Source organism: Pinus tabuliformis, chromosome 8, assembly GCF_031772625.1.
Source record: "Pinus tabuliformis cultivar Carrire ecotype Pingquan chromosome 8, CPIR1, whole genome shotgun sequence".
In the NCBI taxonomy this organism is placed as follows: Eukaryota; Viridiplantae; Streptophyta; class Pinopsida; order Pinales; family Pinaceae; genus Pinus; species Pinus tabuliformis.
The window spans coordinates 1642449350-1642468790 of NC_142294.1; the positions used below are offsets into that span (position 1 = coordinate 1642449350).

At 38.6% G+C, this 19441-nt stretch overlaps 1 pseudogene; it reads right to left on the reverse strand.

Annotated features, from left to right (window-relative positions):
- Positions 1 to 8404: 8404 nt before the first annotated feature.
- LOC149242456 (choline-phosphate cytidylyltransferase 2 pseudogene) overlaps positions 8405 to 19441 on the reverse strand; it is a 143424-nt pseudogene continuing 132387 nt past the window's right edge.

Here is a 19441-nt window from a genome sequence, read left to right on the forward strand (position 1 = left end):
TGTGATGTTTAAGCAAGAATTTCCAATACTCTTTTCTATTCATGGCTTGAACAACCCAATTGGATCATAAGACTTGTGATTGAATATAATATTTTAATGATGCACAAACCTCCATACTAACTAGGCATACATCATAGATCTTAAATTACCCTATGATATAATTTTTCACTAGATTTATTGTCCCATAAGAGATTCCTAAACACCTTCTCTAGCCATCAACATACAATATTATAGGGCATGTGTTGCAAATAGGGATACCAATCAAAATTAAATACAAATATAAAACTTAGTTACTAGGGCCATAGAGGATTGGTAATACATTTACCAATCTTCTTCTCAACCATTTTACATGACTTCTTCCCACATTTTAAGAGAGCCATGAAATGTAAGGGAATACCACGAAACTTTAAAATTGACATAGCTGAATCAATACCATCTTAGGGGTGTAAGGAAATTTGGAATTGGGATTTTTACCTAATGAGAACACTAACTTTTAATACACTTAATGCTCAAGACTCATGCTAACGAAAAAATCTACGGAATCCATCATTTTATCCCAAGAAATTTTCTCCTTAATTAGTTTAATGAAAAAAATTTGATACCATTACTGAGACCCCTATCAACTTTATTGCACAAAATGTAACACCAATCCTATGTAATGACAATATACAAGTGTTGTTTGAGTGAGAAAATTTATTTGTTAGAATTAGTTAATCCAACTTCCTCATATTTAAATCTGATAGTAGATACATGAGCAAAGGCCTCAATAAATATAATATTAATAGCTTCAACAAAAAAAGGTCAAATACCAAGGCCTTCATCAGTCTAACAATAAAACATCACTCAACTCAATCATAATATTTCTCAAAATATATCTTCATGAAAATGGGATGAGCCCATTCCATACCCGCCCATACAATAACAACAACATTCTATAAGGGGATGGTGGCCTCGAATGAAATTATTTGCTCATGATTAATAATTTTGGGAAAGATATGCTTCATGTTTAATACCATGACATTGGATATAATTTTCTACAATTTGTTAAGAAGAGTAATAAATCTCCAACATTTTATCAATACATAATTCCCCACATAGGGGATTAGCTTGATGATACCCTTGGTAACCTTCAATCGCAAGATATTCCTTTATTACTACCTCTTTTTGTAAAATTCCAATAGGTTGGCCTAGAGAAATCCCATATGGTCTTATAGAACTCATAGATATCCATCCATCCCAAGGGCCTTATCATCATCCATATCACATAGAGAAAAAACCAATTGATCAATGGAAATGGCCTAATTGTTACACCCTCTTTGTGAACTCTTTAGGGATCATGTTGAAGAAAAGTGAATCACCACCTCACACTTAGTTTTAATCCCTTGCCATTGAAAAATAAACTTGCAATGGACCATAAGCACCCTCTTAATCCACTCTTGATTAATCATGGTCCAATTGCATTCTTGAGATAAGAAATCCTTTATATTTCTTGATTACATGGCTTTAATGAAATCCTTAGTGAGCCTATCACATGTCTTAAGCTAGTGAAATTGAGCGTGAAGCATACCTCTCTAAGTAGGAATACTTCATGGATCCTTTGAAGGTGGAAATGTATGGTGGCCCTCTCCTATCTTTCTTTATAAAAAGGGTTACATTGAAGGGCATAAGATAAGATTTAAAATTATTCCCAAACAATTTAGTTTTGGTTGTGCCTAATTATAGTACTTTTATGGCCATAGCCACAAAGAAATGTTATTATTGTTGTAGTAATATATTCCCACTAAGGAATTAGCCATTATCATCTTGAGTCATGGGTAACAAATTCCATGTGGTATTGAGACATACAATATAGCTAAGGCTTTGCAAGGGTAGTGCATTCAAGATTAAACACATTGCACATCCATCTTTTTAGAACCCTAATACATATCAAACCAAATAGGTTGAATCTCAAAAAGATTTGTAATGTCATCAATGTGCACTGACCTTCCACTATAAGAGTCAATATATAAAGAGTTTTCTCTATGAGCATGGTAATTTTGGACATTGCAAAAAAAAATGGTGTTTGCAAAAAATATTTTAAGGGATATTGGTGAATATTCTTTCACCCCTGATAGTTCCCTCACCATTAAATATCCACCTCTATGTTCCTAGATTGTGACCATATTAAAATAAACACAAACCAATCATGGGAAATTTGACAACTTGTCATTGGTCCACCACTAAAAGGTTGCACATTGATCTACATCATTAGAGTCACATATGTTGGACAAATCCAAGGGTCAATAGTCAAGATTTAATAATGTCCAAACCAATCTTTGAGTAGATTCAATCCACCATATAACAACAACTAAGGTAGGTAGAGGGAAATGAGTGTGGTGATACTATATTTCACATTAGGATGATTGTTGGAGGGGCTAGTTGACTTAGTCGACTAGCTCAGTCGAGTCAGAAACTTGGAAAAAGCTTAAAGTAAGTTAGTCGACAATTGTGTTAAACTGATGACTAAGTCAAGTTAAGTTAAGTTTGGTCAAACAATTAAATAGTTGTAGTCATCCCAAAAAGATATATATATATATATATATATATTAATGTATCAATGTATCAATTCTATTCTGATTAAGAGATATATAATAAAAATGTGCTTCCATTGGTTCTCCACTACTTGTGTCTCTTCTCTTCTGTATTTACTTATGTGCTTTTCTATGTGATTTCTTGATGTCCTTAGTACCGGTAAATATGCATAATTTTCCCTAGATTAAAACACTAATTTTGTTGCCACTAGTAGTGGACTCGAGTTTCAAAGAACATACACGAATAAATATTAACATTGGAAGAGATACAACAATGGTGGGAGATGAAAGTTAACAATTACCTGAAGAAATATGTGAGAAGAAATAAATTGTCATTAGCAGAAGTGAGGGATAACTTCTTTACAGATGCACACAAATTTTTTATTGAAGGACCTCCAACATAAATCAAGAAATTCCTCAACCAAGTTTCTCATGAGAAAAATAGAAATTGATTCCTGAATTCTACTAAAATTGTCCAATAGTGGTTGAATGAATTTGCACAAGTGGCTCAAGAAAATTCTAGATGAATTTTGCAAGGAACAAGCAATAGAAGAAAGGACCTCCATTGAGCATATTAAGGCCAATTTTTTACAACTTTCATGATAGTTTCTTCTGTACGATCCCTAACCCATTTCATAAGTTCATCCTCGACAGAGGTGCTAGAAAAATCATTGAATACTAGCCAACCTTGCAACATATGATAAATGTCGACCACCAACAAAGGTAAACCGACTGAAAAATATTTTTCAACACAGTGAAAAGATATGAAAGAAGTGTGGACTACTTTCTAAGTAAATAAATATGGATTCTGGGTATTCCCTGGTCACCCAAAAGTAGGCCAATATGGCATGGGGGGTAACGATTTGTGATAAATAAATGAAGAAAAAGAAAAGAACAAGTAAAATTAGAGAAGTATAAAAGAAATTATAAATAGCGAAAATGGAAGCAATGAATTCAACTACAGTGAAACAATAAGAAGAAAGTAGTCGATGGAATAATTTAAACAATATTGGAAAATATAAGCAACCGATTTATATTTAGAAAATAGCATGGGACAAAAGAAAAAAATTACGTGAAGAAATAAGATATTAGTATCATAGGAAGAAAATGCAACCGTAGTGTAACAACCTCTGGTTGGTTTTCCATGTAAATAAAAATAAGACCAACGTCATGGGACACGTATTCCAAGTTAAATGTTGGGCAAAACATAGTGATGGGTATCACTTGTGATTAATTTATGTCTATGGAAATTGGAAAAGGCACTCGCAAAGGAAAAGTGGAAATAATTGGCATTTTATTTATGAAATAAAGGTAAACAGGAGGAAAGGAAGGTGAAGAGAGACATATTTTCATGCAAGGGAAATTGAAGGAAACATGAAGACAATAGAGGCACTAATGATAAAAAGGCTTCTACGTATCAGTTACTAGTCTTTTGACAGTTTTGGGTTGAACTCTCTTGTATTCTCTCATTCTCTCATACTCTTGCACACTTAGATAAATATTCAACCATTCTTGGAGCATGATTGGAGCACTCGAGTATTCACTTGGATTTGGAGAAAGAAGGAAAAGGGAAGCAAGAAACTGTAAGGGAACAATTGGATCAATAGCTATAGTTGGATGGATTGGCAAGTAACAGGTTGCATGTGTGATTTCCTTATTGATTTCTGGATGCATGGTATATGCATGTGATTTTTTGGTTATGTGTTGTCATTGGCATGGATATTTTCCTGGATTGATAGTGGTTTTAGCCTTGCCTTCCCATTTATTGGATACCCATGGTGTTATGGTATTTTCCACTTGATTTTTTTCTTATTGGTGATCATTTTCCTTATGGCTATGGGCTGGAACAAACAATTTGGAAGCCCTGGAACAACCTGGGTTGAGTTACTAGTCCTGGAGCATAGGTTGGGACAAACGTTCTAGAGCCCTTGGTGGGTTGAACTACTAGTCCCTGGAGCTAGGTTGGACAAATGATTTGGAGCCCTAAAATGTTATGGGTTGATTTATTAGTTCCTAGAGCCCTGGAAAGATTGGGTAGACACCGATTTGGTTGGTGTTAGTGATGTCCAACCATAGAGGTGGAAGAATTGTGGTTGAGGGTTGAGGTGGTTTGGCCTCTGGAAGCTTTGGTTGTTTTTTTCTTGTTTTATTCCATGACTTCCATATTCATGCTTGGAATATGGTGTAGGGGTGATTGGCTGAAAGAGAGATTTGATTCAGCCAAATCTATCATCAGGTGGTACATGGAATCCCCTAACCTGGTTGGCATTTTCAAATGTTAATATCAGACATTTTCCTATTGTGATCTACGAACATTTGGAGTGATTATGTTGGTGATAGTATGGTTGAGTTTCCATGGTTCCTATGCTAGTTATTTTTTGGTTATATGTTGGTTATATGATGTGTACTATCTATGGATATTGTCATGAATTGTTTAGTTATTGATTGATTTATTGATGAATGTATGGACTAATAAGTGTTGTTGTAACTATGTGGAGAGGGCGTAGATCATTCTTGTTTATTCTCAAATAAATATCAAACTAATATGATCATATATGCATTCATGAATTCTAGATTACATTTTTTCCATGTGTTTAATGAAATGTATAGCATGTTCTAGGCAATCTACGTCATGTTTGTGATTGAATGTTTCGCTGTTTTGTCATGTTCATTGTGATTCTTGAAAGTCTTAGGAAATTTTGGGCAGTGGTTTAGAAGTTTGCCTGAAAAGGTGGCATAAATCCCAAGGTTGTATGCTCAAAACTAAAGATTTTAGATCATAACCACTTGCAGCTAGGTTTATGAGTGTGGTTATAACCTCATGACCCCATTCATTTCTTGTTGTGGGTGAGGTTACGGGCCTAGAGTAGAGAAAAATGGTTCGAGCTCAGGGTTTGGTCACCTGGGGTGGTTTTTCATCCTCTGAGTGACTTGTAGTCCTTGTAGGATGTCAATATGTGGTCATTTTGTCAGCCCCACTTCCTTAACTAGAACTAGGAGGTTGGGTAAGGTCAGAGTGACACTCATCTCATGTTTTCCCTAGAAATCTTGTGAATTTGGGTAATTGTGAGAGGGGGCATTTACAAGGTGGTATTAGAGCTTCCAAGTTCAAACAATTGGACTAGATGGGATATGTATGATTGTTATGCATGCATCTTAGTTGTCGATGCGTTTTCTATGCACGCATTGTGATGGTCACTATTGTGGTCTTGTGTCGTTATGATGTTGATGTTGAGACAATTGATATGTTGATTTCATTATATATACATATGTTTTGCTAATATGAATTGATTGTGCAGACAAGATAACCTCCAATAAACTTCACTAAGGTATGTTTGATCATGTTTGTATTTGGTTTATATGACATGGTATGTTTTCTGAAAGAAGATTAGAGATGATAAGTGAAATGGTGGACTACAGTTCGCGTGACTCTCCTTATAGATCAGATGAACAACAAAGAGATGAGTATTCTCCTGACATATTAGATACCTCAAGAAGTCTAAAGGAAGAAATCAAAGGTTGTAAGGCAGATAATGAAAAAATCATTCAGTCACAGGAAAGACTTGCTAGAGCTAAGGAAAAGAAAGTAGAGGTCAATGCAGTGATCCTTCAGAGTTTATCAAATTTGCAGAGATAAGGACAACCACAAATCAGTTATCGATAAGAGGAAAGGAAAAATGGGTCATACGGTAGCAGGTCTCATGGAGAACACATGTTAGACATGGATGACGTAATAAGAGGTGATAGATGCATGGATACACCCAACAAGAGAGGTAGTGGTTATGGATTCTATTATAGTTTTGGTTTAGATAAAAAGCATGGGCATCATTGTTATTATCCTTATAGGAAGAGTGAGAAGCAGTACTTTCCGGATGAGTTCAAGAAAGCCAAACCTCCTACATTTGAAGGACAGTTGAAGAAACCAGAAGATGCAGAAGCATGACTGTGTGGGATGAGGAAGTTCTTCGAGCTGCATGACTATTAAGAGATTATGAAGGTCGAGATATCTATTTTCAGTCTCAAAGGGAAAGCAGACATCTGGTGGGAATATGTAAAGTAGGTTACAGGTATCAAGATAGAGGATTTGAGTTGGCATGAGTTTAATAGGCTTTTAAGAAAGATGTATTTTTCAAAGATATAGTATGATGATAAGGCTAAGGAGTTCTACAAGTTGAAGATGGGATCTATGAAAAATGAAGAGTACTTGAATAAGTTTTTGGAGAGTTTGAGGTATGTACCATATCTTGAGTATGAGAATATGAAGGTTCAAAGATTCATTAGTGGATTTCCATTAGAATTTATGATGAGCCTCAGACATTGGAGAAAGTAATTCGGAAATTGAAACATTATTATGAGTATTTAAGCATATGTCAGAGCCTAAGAAGGGTTGGAAAGGTAATGACAAGACTAAGGGAAAGTGGGACAAGAAGTGAGTAAGACCTCAGGATGCAGGTAACAAGGAGAATGCATTGTCGTACACGAAATTTAGTGCAATTGATAGAGGACAAGGATTTCAATCTCAGGAACAGAACAAGGGTGATGAAAGGAAGCCTTTGAAGTGTTGGAATTGTGGCAAGAATCATCACATGAGAGACTATCCACAACATTAGAGTACTAGACCTCAAATTTATATTGCTTAGTAGGCACAGATAGTTGGGGATGTTGGAAATAATATTCCTCAAATTTATGAAGCATTGGATAATAGGCAGGATGATCATCAAGTATCTATTATCAAGATGGAAGGTAAAATTTGTGATCAAGTTGTTTCTATTTTGATTGACCCTAGATCTAACTATAGTTATATTAGTTCTGGCTTAATGGATGAGTGTTTCTTGAATAAATAAGTGCATGCAGAATCTTGATTGGTACAGTTGGCTACAAGTACCAAGAAAAGAGTTTATCATTCGATGAGATATTGTTCATTTGAGTTGAACGGTATGTCTATAGCAACACATTTAAATGTACTTCTGTTGGGATCATACAATATATTGTTGGGTATGGATTGGTTGTACATTCACAAAACTAAGGTAGATTGCAAGAACAATTCTTCCAACATCGTATTCACGCAACAAATCAAATGACATCAATTTTAAAGAAGGAAAGAGACTGAAAAGAATTAAATATTATAATCTGATCTTCCACACATTTCCCACACAACAAATGACAATTTAAATGCAATCCAACCTAATCCTGAAAGATTCAGAGCGGTGTCAAGCTGGTCTGGCGGCCAACCCAACTAGCTTGCACCCTCTATCAATGACCTGGTTCACACAGAGATTAAAATCATAAAACGCATAAAATGATTAAACATAACATAACTTGAAATTCCTTGATTAATCTTTGAAATCGCAGTCTTTACATCGTGCAAGAAAGGATCAGACTCCAACAAACAGGGGGAGCAATCCGCAGATGAACTATGCTTGCGTAATGCTACATTGGGACCGTCTCCTCCCCTCCTTCCTAATAGAATCGACCTCTGTTTGCTAAAATACAATTCTAAAATTTAATATTTTGTCTCTCCATCCCCCTCTATAATACAAGATCTTCATATTTATAACAACAACTTCTCCTAATTATCTGGATCAGAGGTTAAACATGCATACAACTTTAGAATTGCTAACGGATTCCTGGACAAAATAAGGAGTCTGCGTATTTGACCAGATTCCCATCAATATGAGGTTCCATACAAATTCAAAATCTGGTATTGAATCATCGAGCCCTCGCCATCGTATCCATGGGCATATCACACTATTATTAATCCTCGTGGCTTCTAGAAATAATTTCACTGTCATGATGCCACATGTTTGCCTCATCCTTTTGGGTGTCAAAACTTTTCACCCACGCGCTCTTTGTTGTTCCTTCACTTTTTGATGCAATTTTCTTATTCCCATGTTAACTCTCATTTGATTTTCCTTCACATAGCTAACTACAAGGTCCTTCCTTGTGTAACCACATGCTAGGTTGTGCATCACATATTGGTTGTAGTCTTTAAGTATCCACATTATGATGTCTGATGTTGAGATGCCCTCAGTCCACTTTGTTTCCTTAAATTTTCCTATGGATTTTACATACTCATACACACCCTTGCCAGCTCCACTTGCATCAGCATAGGGAAGCACATCATGAGCTACATAGTCAATTTGATATTTATCAATGAACTCTGGAGTGATCACATATGGAGCATATGTCATAACCTCATCAACTCATCTGCAATGGCGAATAGATTCATAGCATTCAGCCTCTTTCATCATACTTTTCCCCTTATACATGTGAGTGACTGCATCATTTTTTTCTAGTTAAGACTAACCTAAGTACCCACGGGGATTTGAACCAGTGACCTATCGCAAGGAGTGCCTTAATAGTGCACCCATCCACCATCAATCCAAAGCCCCATGGGCACGAGTGACTGCATCATTACAACAACCAACAAGAAGATATGTACTGGGAAACTCTTTCTTGGCCTATTCCAAGGCACGCGCATGTCCAAAATGAAATAGATCGTAAATTCCATCTGCATAGAACCTCATTGGCCTTTCATTCTCTGCGTTCTCTAAGGGCTTCAGACATGGATGTGGCTCGAATCACAATGGTGGGGCTGAGACATTTATATCTGCATAAACGTGCTCCTATTTGATTTCAACATCTCCATATATGCATTGTGTTCTAGTGAAGCAATAAGAATAGAAGTGCACAATCATTGGATCCATGAAACCCAACTGAGAATTGATGTTACACTAGAACAAGAACTGTACACAAGATTAGAGCACCCAGATTTGAATGATTAACATAACCTACACATTCCTTGACTCTAGTGCAGGAACGTGAGTGTAGTCCAGGAACTCTTGAAAGTGCAGGAAGCCATCATAAAATGGCGTAGGAATCCCATTACGGGAATCCGTTGCATCGTGCATGAAGGTGAATGCAAGACGAAGGCCTATTGGCATATGTATAAAAACATGATCAACTTAGTTTTAAACTTGAAAACACACAAACTATTATTAATCATGTTTAAATTTCGTTAAAACAAGGGAAATAGTAAATACTTGCGACAATAACCATTCAAACTAAACAAAAGCATGAGGAATTTCGAGTAAAAGGTGATATAAAGCAAGACAAAACAAGGGCCTAACATCCTGTTATGAAACCAGCTCAAGAAAAGATAGAAAAGATAGATCAACGCCTTAGAATTCAGCCTCTTCAAGGGGGCAACCTCCTTTACATTACATAAATGAACAATTCTTCAATGATTCAAATGACAAAACCTCCTTTCTATATATAGGAGTCTAAGGAGTCATAATATAATCCAGCTGACCTAACAATAATAATATAAAGCCACAAAAATAACAATATAGGGATTCTATGGGCACATTAATAACAATATGGGGGCAATAGGGGCACAACAATATCAATAAGGGTTATAACTACAATAGTAATGGGGTAATCACTAGTATTATAGGGATCCAACATGCCCCTCGCCTTAAAAAAAGTGTTGTCCTTAACACTTGAGTAGTTCTGGATACTTCTGCAAAAAATTCTCATCCTCCCATGTGGAATCTTCAGCGGATAAGTTCTTCCACTTGATAAGGTACTCTGAAATTGATTAATTTCGTAGCTATCGAGTTCTTGTTTCTATAACTGCTTCCAGTTCCAATATATTTTTTCCTTCCTCGTCAAGTTCTGGCAATATTGTTTGAACTGGGAGCTTGGCGCCTATAACCTTCTTTACGCATGAAACATGGAAAACTGGGTGCAATTGAGAAGCTGCAGGAAGCTCCAATTTGTATGCCATAGTACCAATCTTTTGCAACACCTTGTACGGACCATAATACTTTGGTGATAATTTATTATCCTTCTTAGCTTGCTTGAGGGACATTTTCTTATATGGTTGTAGCCGTAGGAATACCCAATCACCTACATCAAAACTCCTTTCACTGCGATGTTGATCTGCCTGTTGTTTCATTCTATTCTGTTCCAACACGAGGTTATCCTTTAAGAGTTGGAGGACTAGTTGTTGATGTTCGATGTCATGTTCCACTGCCTGAACCTTAGAATTTTCTCTTAAATATGATGTGATGGATGGTGGTTGATACCCATAAAGTGCCATAAATGGAGTCATTTTTGTTGTTGTATGAAAGGAAGTGTTATACCACCATTCAGCCAGAGGCAACCATTTGATCCATTGTGCCTGTTTATCAGATACAAAGCAACGAAGATATCCTTCCAAACGTTTGTTTACTATCTCAGTTTTCCCATCAGATTAAGGATGATAAGATGAGCTATGAGCTAACTGAGTACCAAGACAAGAAAATAATTCTGTCCAAAAATTTCCAGTGAAAATGGGATCTCTGTGACTTACAATAATCTTTGGGTTTCCATGTAGCTTTTGAATTGTTTCGATAAATGCAGTAGAAACTGTACTGGCTTTAAATGGATGTGATAATGCAAAAAAGTGTGCATACTTGGTAAGTCTGTCAACTACCACCATGATGACACTCTTTCCCTCAGACTTGGGTAAACCTGTGATAAAATCCATTGATACCTCCTCCCAACGTTGGCTTGGAATGGATAAAGGTTGTAATAGACCTGGTGTATTAATTGTTTCAACTTTATTTTGTTGGCAAACCAAACATTTTGCCACAAACTTTTGAATATCTGATTTAAGGCCATCCCAAAAAAATTCCTTCTTAACCCTGTGGTAATTTTTTAAAAATCCTGAGTGCCCTCCTAAGGGAGAAGTGTGCATGTTACAGGGAAAAGTGTCTATGCAGAACTGCTAATCCCACTAAGGTGTGGTAGCTACCTTAGAAACAAACAAAGTAAAACTACTTTCGTTTTCCTTTATGAAAGATAGATGAGAGAAGAATAAATGAGACCAACCTCTGTCTTGCGCTTGGTTCCTTGCTCGATTCCTCTCTCTTCTGATATTCCTTTGCTACTTGCTTCCTTGTATACCCAGATTTACAGAGTACCTGTAAAATCAAAGCAGCATAACACTATACGAGAACATGGATCTATTATCATAAACAATCTAGGATCAGATGTAAATTGACCATACAAATGCACAAAAAATAGATTACACAAGAGTATGGAGGAAAACTTGAATAGCTTTATTGATAATCAAGAAAGAGCCAAGAGAGTTACAACTAGTTGTTCTGACCCAGCATCATCCTCTCAGCAAGTAAGCCCTTCTTCACCTCATGCAAAGCTTAGATCACTCAACACTATGATGTTGCCTCAAGAAACCAACAACAATTCCTTACAAGATGCAAAATTCCAGCCTCTGGATCTCTGGGATGAGGGATCAATATATAGATATCTGTAAAGGGGATGAGTCAGCTTGTGATTTGATTAGTGTCTTCTCTCTGATAGTTCTTGCTTCCACTTAGATATTGATGATCTCTTACTCATCCTTGGTCGAATTCAGAAAGGCAAGTGTCACAGGAGAAGTTTCTGGAAGATTACATGCTTCTCCACCTTGCGGATTGACATTGCCATTTGTCTCTTCTCACCCATCGCACCCCATAGAAGGGATTTTTGAAATGCAACGCACCCACTGAGTGTACTTAGGTGAGATGCAATGCACTTTGCCTATGGAGCAGGTGAAATGATCCTGTTTTGACCAGTTCTGAGTAGTTTTTCATGGAGAACTTCTGGGAGAAGCTGTAATCAGTTGACCTTGTTCCTTTAGGGGTTGGAACAACACTTTTAGGGATTTAGGAGCCCTTGGTTTATGGACATTTTATGCTTGGGGTTGCAGTGCCCAAAAATGTCTATAACAGTTTCCCCCTAAAGCATGAGGTCATTAATCTTTTTTGATGTCAGGTGAAATGCTTTATCATGAGGATCCGAAGTTCTTTCAAGCTACGAGGAGACCTGTAATAAGATACAATACAATACATTATCTTCATAATATTTTCATGATCTAGCTGAGGCGGGCATTCCCATGCTCAGCTTTATAAATTCATTTTCATGTACATAGGATAGACAATCGTCTGAGTGTAGACTAATGATTCTGGTAGAGCCATCATCCCTTTGATTGGATGATTATCTGTGCAGCAATGATGTACATTTGATGTCTTTATTTTGCTGAATATATATCGCAGCCCGGATGGATGAAACTAGATCCGGATTCTTCAATCTCGTTCGATCTTCATTCAAGGTACAAGTCGATCCATGTGAGAGATGTTCTGGAGTCGAACATGGAAAGACATCACCTGATTACCAGCCAATGATGTAAGCTGTTAACAGGTGCGAGAGGAATCACCGATAATGATAATGACCCTCAAGGTACTACAATACAATTCACGTGGTGTGAATAAGGGACTTGGTGTCGAACACCATGCAAAATCTTTCGGTCGAAGGTCATTGATGTAAACCTGTTGCTGGAAGTGAGAAACTTGCCATTGAGGCATGCAAGCTTCAAAGTACTAAAAGGGGTGTTCCTAGATCGACTTCTTGGATAATGAGCTGATGTTGACAAGAAGCGATCCGTCATAGGAGGGCTTTAATGAATCCCACATCAATGACAAAGAACGGAGCAAATGATTTTAATGGAGGTGAAAACAGTCTGGTGACATAAGGTTCAGGGTGGCGGTCATGAAAGAATGGAGTGTAAATGTATTGCAGCGGGTGAGACACAAGTGAATTCTCTGAGTGACTTCTCTTGAACATACCGGCGACACTGACATGATGGATTAGTAGCGTTAACCCCAAATGTGGATGGTGTGATGTGACCATGGTGATGTGACCGGTGAATGAAACAACCCAACCCGACTTGGATGCGGAGTGAAAGTGTCATTTTCAAGAGCGACTTGCTACCAACAAAGTTTCTTCAAGTTTTCTTCCCAACTTTTCCCCAGTCATTGCTGACCAGTACCTCTTTATTTTTGTCAAGCTTGAGGAGGATAACATATGTTTGTTCTATAATTTTCCCTTCATGCAAACCCATCGCTATGTTTTAACGAGCCTAGTGATAGTGAAACTCGTTCTTGTCTGTTATGGACAAGTTTGTCGCTATTAGGTTTTAACGAGTTTAATGACAAAGATAACTTGGTCCTTTTCAATTTTAGAGAGTCTGAAAAAGTACGTAAAGGAAACTCCAAAAATCCTTTTTCGTCATCTAATCCCTTAAGTCTGAAAAAGTATAAAACAATACAGAAGGGATGAATTTTCGATACTTTTAACGATCCGAACAAAACAAGCGCTCGATATTTTTGTGTAATAATCCCTCAGGTTCAAAAAGATTAAAATCTAAAGGAGGGATAGCACTTCTGGTCCCTTTAATGAGCTGGAGAGGCCAATGGCTCGGAAATCTTTTCATATTTTACGAGTCAGTTGAAAAGAGCTTAAAGGAGACTCGTCTTTGAGGAACGAGTGATAGAATTGGGTAGCAGCTGATTGCAGGTAAGGTTTGGAATTTTCCAATCACAGCAGTGTTACAAGGATGGCTAGCGGGATCACTCTTCGCAGCTGTTCCTCAAAAGGGGTAAACAATCAAATGGAGGTGAATGATCGGCCAATACAGAGTGGAGGTGATGATGGGAACACGACCAAGGCTTTAAAGGCTGAAGTATTACATTCACGATGGTTGTTTACCGGGAATTGGTTCATTTTTTATTGAGCTTAAATGCCGGGGGAAACATTTGCTCATTGCTTATGTTTATTTTTTAACGAGCATGAAGTTCGTGTTAAAACTGCTCGAATAATCCAATCGTATAATAAGAATGTCTCATATATGAAAATGGCAATTTTTAAAGTTTTTCCCCACATCCTTTCTTTATGCAAGTTAGGAAATGACCAATCCTACGAGTTTAAAGGGTTAGAGGACCTACAAATTCAAAAAAAATAAATGGTCGCTCTTCGCTTACATGCCAAAAGGTTTGCATGCCCCCAGGTATAAAAAAGATTTTCAAGGTCACCTCTTATTCTACTGACAAAACATTTGTTTTATCGCGAAAGGTTTACCTTTTCAGGTTACCAAAGATTGTTTTATCTGCAGCACAAACAAAACATTTCTTCGGCGATGTCTACCGCAATAGACAAAGGCGAGTGGCGCAAATGCCTCCACCGACATAACTTTGACAAGGGAATCTTATTCCAGTCCAACCCCCTTTTCCAATCACGGAAGGGAGCATCAGACTAGTCATATATCCCTCACAGAAACCTACCCTATATCTGAAGTTTTCCTACCGAAGCAGACCAGAGTGCATGCCCCCTGGGTTTCAATCATGTCCCCCAAATCACTCGCGCTCATCAGGTGGACGAACTGGGGATTGATGAGACATTCCTTGTGTGAAAAGACCATTCAGGGATGGTATATGACTATTTGCTATGCGTGAACCGGGGAATGAAAGCTGGTCTACGAGCTTGACCACTCTTCGTGCGGAAAACACATTACTCTAAAGAGTGATGAGACAATGGCTCCCATGCAATAAATATAGTCTCATCCAAGGAGTATATTATAATCCAGGGGTCCTTGGACTACCATTACGTTCATATGAACGGTTTTCCCTGTCAATGTTATGGGCACATTGGGAAGGATCCCTAATGATCGACTGGTTCCTTTGTCAAATCCTGTTAGATTTTTCATCTCAGGAAAAAGCGATGGCGAACCAAGCGCTTTCCAAGCAGTCGAGGAAAGGATACTCACAGAAGCCCCTTCATCTATGATGATACCGGCCATAACCATTATATATATTTGAGCAATGATTCGGAATGGTATACTAGCCGGTAAATGGGGTCTTCCTAGCTGATTCCAATCGAAGGAAACAACTAGGTTGCTTGGAGGTGGGACCGAATAGACGGGCGGGTACGAATCTGACGAACTTCCTTCCTGCGGTAAAGGAACGGGTAAACTGCCCCCATGTTCATCGGAGTCTGTGTTTACAAAAGGAATTTGGATGGTGTCATCCTTGTTCTCTTCGGTGACTGTATCATCTGAAGATAAGACCTCTGAAGGAAAGACCAGGTCAACTGCCGCCTTGACCTTTTGACTTTCGTCTGGTATGGGTTTAGATGATTTATCTTCAATGATAGATGCTCCGGCCGACCATCTGGGCTGGTCAGCCGGATTTCCAACTAGTGACGGACTCGGCAAGAGTTTCTTATATCCAGGAGGAAGTCGTAACGATGAAACCGGACGATCGTCCAAAAATCTTTTAGCCTCGTCCAAGAAGGGACAACGATGGACGGCGTGATCGCCTTCACACAATTTACAAGGAAATTTGCACTTTCCTTTTTTTCCAGGGGCTTCACTTTCACTAGTTGACGGTGTGTTTTCAACATGATCATTAGAGGTTGACGACACTGGGTTGTGCAAACGAGGAGACCAGTCCCTTAAGATCCGAGGGATGCAGGGACAATCTCTATGATAGTGGTCTCCTTTGCAAATGACACATGGCGATTTAGGCCTGGTCGGTGCAGTGTGTGGATTTTCGCTAGACGACGCTTTTTTGCTCCCTTTCGCCTTTGGCTCCTTCTTCATCTTCTCTTTCTTCTTCTTTTCATTCTTCTTCTCAGATACTTGATTTTTGGCTTTACCAGCCCCATCAAGCGAAGAGGAAGGAGGAGAGGAAGAATTGGACGAAGTAGATGGTTGGGGGGTAACTCTGGAATTGTCTAGTTGCTGACTCGATTTTTCAGGAATCGTGGTGTTCTGAACGACGGAGGTTGAGAAAAGCCATACGGGCATGTTAGAGTCGGTCTAGTTATCCCTCCGTCAGAGATCAAAGCTCTTTTTTTAAGTGATGACCATCTTCCTTAGAAATTCCTTAACTCTGACAGAATGGTTTGTGTTACTCATTCCCCTCGTGCTTGAAACTTCTGGTTCAGGTCTATTCATAAAAACAAGTCTTCAAAGGTCATGTACAGTCTTGTTTCAAATTTCTGGGTCATAACAATGGTTCTTGGTCATTAGGTCTTGGGTTGAGTCAGTCTTGTTTTGCAAAGTTTAAGAAGACCAGCAGGCCAGAGGGATGTCCTCGATAGGTGGTTACTTCAATAATTTTCATCATTATACAGATAAATTAGGACTTCTCTTCAAAACTCTGTTTTGAAGATAAGTCGTCATCTCATTTTTGTAAAAATCTTCAAAAATTTCAGTTCTTGAATCATCCAAGCGCAGCCTTGGTCTCCTTTGCCAAATCATATCACAGCTATCCTTGCAAAGAATTGCAAAGAAAATCATCATTTCAATCAAATTTAAGGAGGAAAATAAAAAGGTCAGAAGTCTATTAATCCTGAAAAAGTGTCAACAACCAAAAATAAGAAAATGGGTTTTGGGTTAAGCAAAAATCAACAAGGAGTCTATATGAAGATATTTCTCCTCATTTGTAACCCATTCCACATTCCAAGAGCAAAGAGCATTGTTCTCAGGCGATTTTGTGAGTTTGTGAGCAAATTGGGCCGTTTCCAGGGTGCGCGGTGCATCAGGTTGGCGCGCGGCGCATCAGTGGCGTGCAGCGCATCAGGCGACAAATTCCAGTGCTATCTTACACGCGCGCGGCACATCAGGAGCGCGTGGCGCGTTGGGTGAGGCGCGTGGCGCATTGAAGTTTATGCCTAGACTTTGTCCAAAACACACTCAAACACCTCTTCTCACGCATCAAATCACAGGTAGGCTTTTATCCACGGCTCATTCTTGGTTTTGAAAGGTTTATGTAAAGAAATTATGCTATATTTGCCACGAAAAAACCAAGTGTAAAAACCCTCCTTGTCCATTAATTTGCTGTAAGGATTTAAATGCCAAGATTGTTGTAGGGTTTTCAAAAATAAATGTTGCCAAGGTTTTCCTATTTCCTTTGTTTCCCATCCCCTATATTCACCAATATTTTCCCCAATAATTTCTCATGGAACCCGACACTATCCTCCCTCAAATCCTAACCCCTCCCTTCTACTACGAACATATATTCCCTACCTCATCCCAAACCCTAAAACTTCAAGATTTCCATGCCCCTTCCCTTCCCTAAATTCCTTGTTTTATTTCCATTTTCCCCATTTCCCTAATATTTTCCCTTTCTTAACAATTCCCTTGTATATTTGTGTCCCCTTGGTCACAGCATTTTGAGAAAAATAAAAAGTCTACAGTCAATTTTGCACACAGTTGTATATCAGCATATATATATTCCAGCTACCTTGTTTTTAAAGAACATGTCAGAGACCGAGTCAGTATATGAGCAGGATTATGATAGTGACTCTACACCGGAGGTAAATGTACCTAATGTGCCACGGAGGTATCACAAAGGTGGCAAAAGTGGATAGCATGTTAGGGAGGAGCCTACCTCTTTGGCTCAATTGCAAGCTTGTCCACTTGCAATGGACTGTTTTCGGTATCAATCATGTTTTGAATACTGTGAGCGGTTCTCACAAATCCAGCATCATCGGGAACTAGTCCGTTTATTTGTTCTACATTTGCAGGATGGTCATGTAAACCTTTCCGAAGTGAATTTCACCTTGTCACCCGAGACTATTGCTCAGGCCACTGGTATACCAAATGTAGGGGAGGCAAGGAGTAAACGCCAACAGTTAGACAGATTCTACTATGATCCATATATCAAGCCCGGGTATATAAGACATTTGAGTGTAGTTTTTCCTTTCAGATTCCTAAAGGATGAGTATGCACCATTGATGGAACTCATCATCCGATATTTCAGTTGCGAGGGCAGATTCTCATGACTCTATGCGTACCATGTTCGTTTGTTGATGCATTTCACAAGGGTACGTATGATGAACATTCTGTTTTTCATGTGTCGCAACATATAAAGGATGGTACCTTTAGTACAAAGGAAGAGTCCAGCACATCAACATAAGAGCATCTATCATTATGCATTGATTAAAATCGTAGTGATGCATCAGTTGGCACAGCAGGGCATTACTCGGGAAGATTTCATCTCCCGTGATTACTTTACAGCATTACAGCCACCTCCCGAGATAGTTCATGATGAGGGAGGACCTTCACACCAGCCAGACATTCCCGAGACTGAGCATATAAGTGCTCCTCCATATGTGACATACCAGCGAGGCTACAGGGCCTTATTTGCATCTACACGGCGAGTACTATCTCCACCCGGGGTGGAAGGGGTCTCGTTGACTTCATCAGCACAGCGAGTGTTATCTCCACCTCGTGTGGAAGGGGCTTTGCTTTCGACAGCAGCACCGCAGGTACAGGATAAGGGCAAGAAGCCCAAGCATGAGGAGAGGCCTTCAAGTGAGCCATCAAGTTTTGTTACTATTCATGATGATGAGACAGCTTCAGAATCAGAGAAGACCCAATATATCAGGTATCTAGAGAAGCGGAATAAACAACTTGAGGACTAGCACGTGATCATAGAGCTACAGAACATCCGCGAGAATCGCCAAGCTGCCCAACATAGAGAAATTGAGTTCACCTCTCTAGAGCAACAAGTAAATGAGGATCGAGAGGCTAATCTCGAGAGGGTCAACATCTACTTGGAGGAACAGCTGAAAAAGGCCAATAGAGACAATGCATTATTGAAACACATGGCTATGCATTACAAGGTCTGGAACCTAGTTTGCAAGGTGCGAATTAGGAGTCTTAAGGCAAAATTGAAGAAAGCGGTCAAGAAGCAAAAAAGACAAAAGCAGCTTGATCGTCTTTGGATCCTGGCCAAAGCCTCTTTGGCTGAGCATAGTACTTGATTTGGGACCCCCAGCCCAAATTTCAAGGAATTTGGAAGAAATTTTGTCAATTTTGAATTTTTGGCTCTAAAAAATAGGTTTTTTGGCTCAATGCGTAGCGCGCAGCGTGCGACCCATAAGATTGAGAGGTCCAAATCACAAATGGTTTGCATTTTTGGATTTTTCATGATGAAATATACCTGATGAGCTATTTCCAAGGTATTTCATCAAGGTTT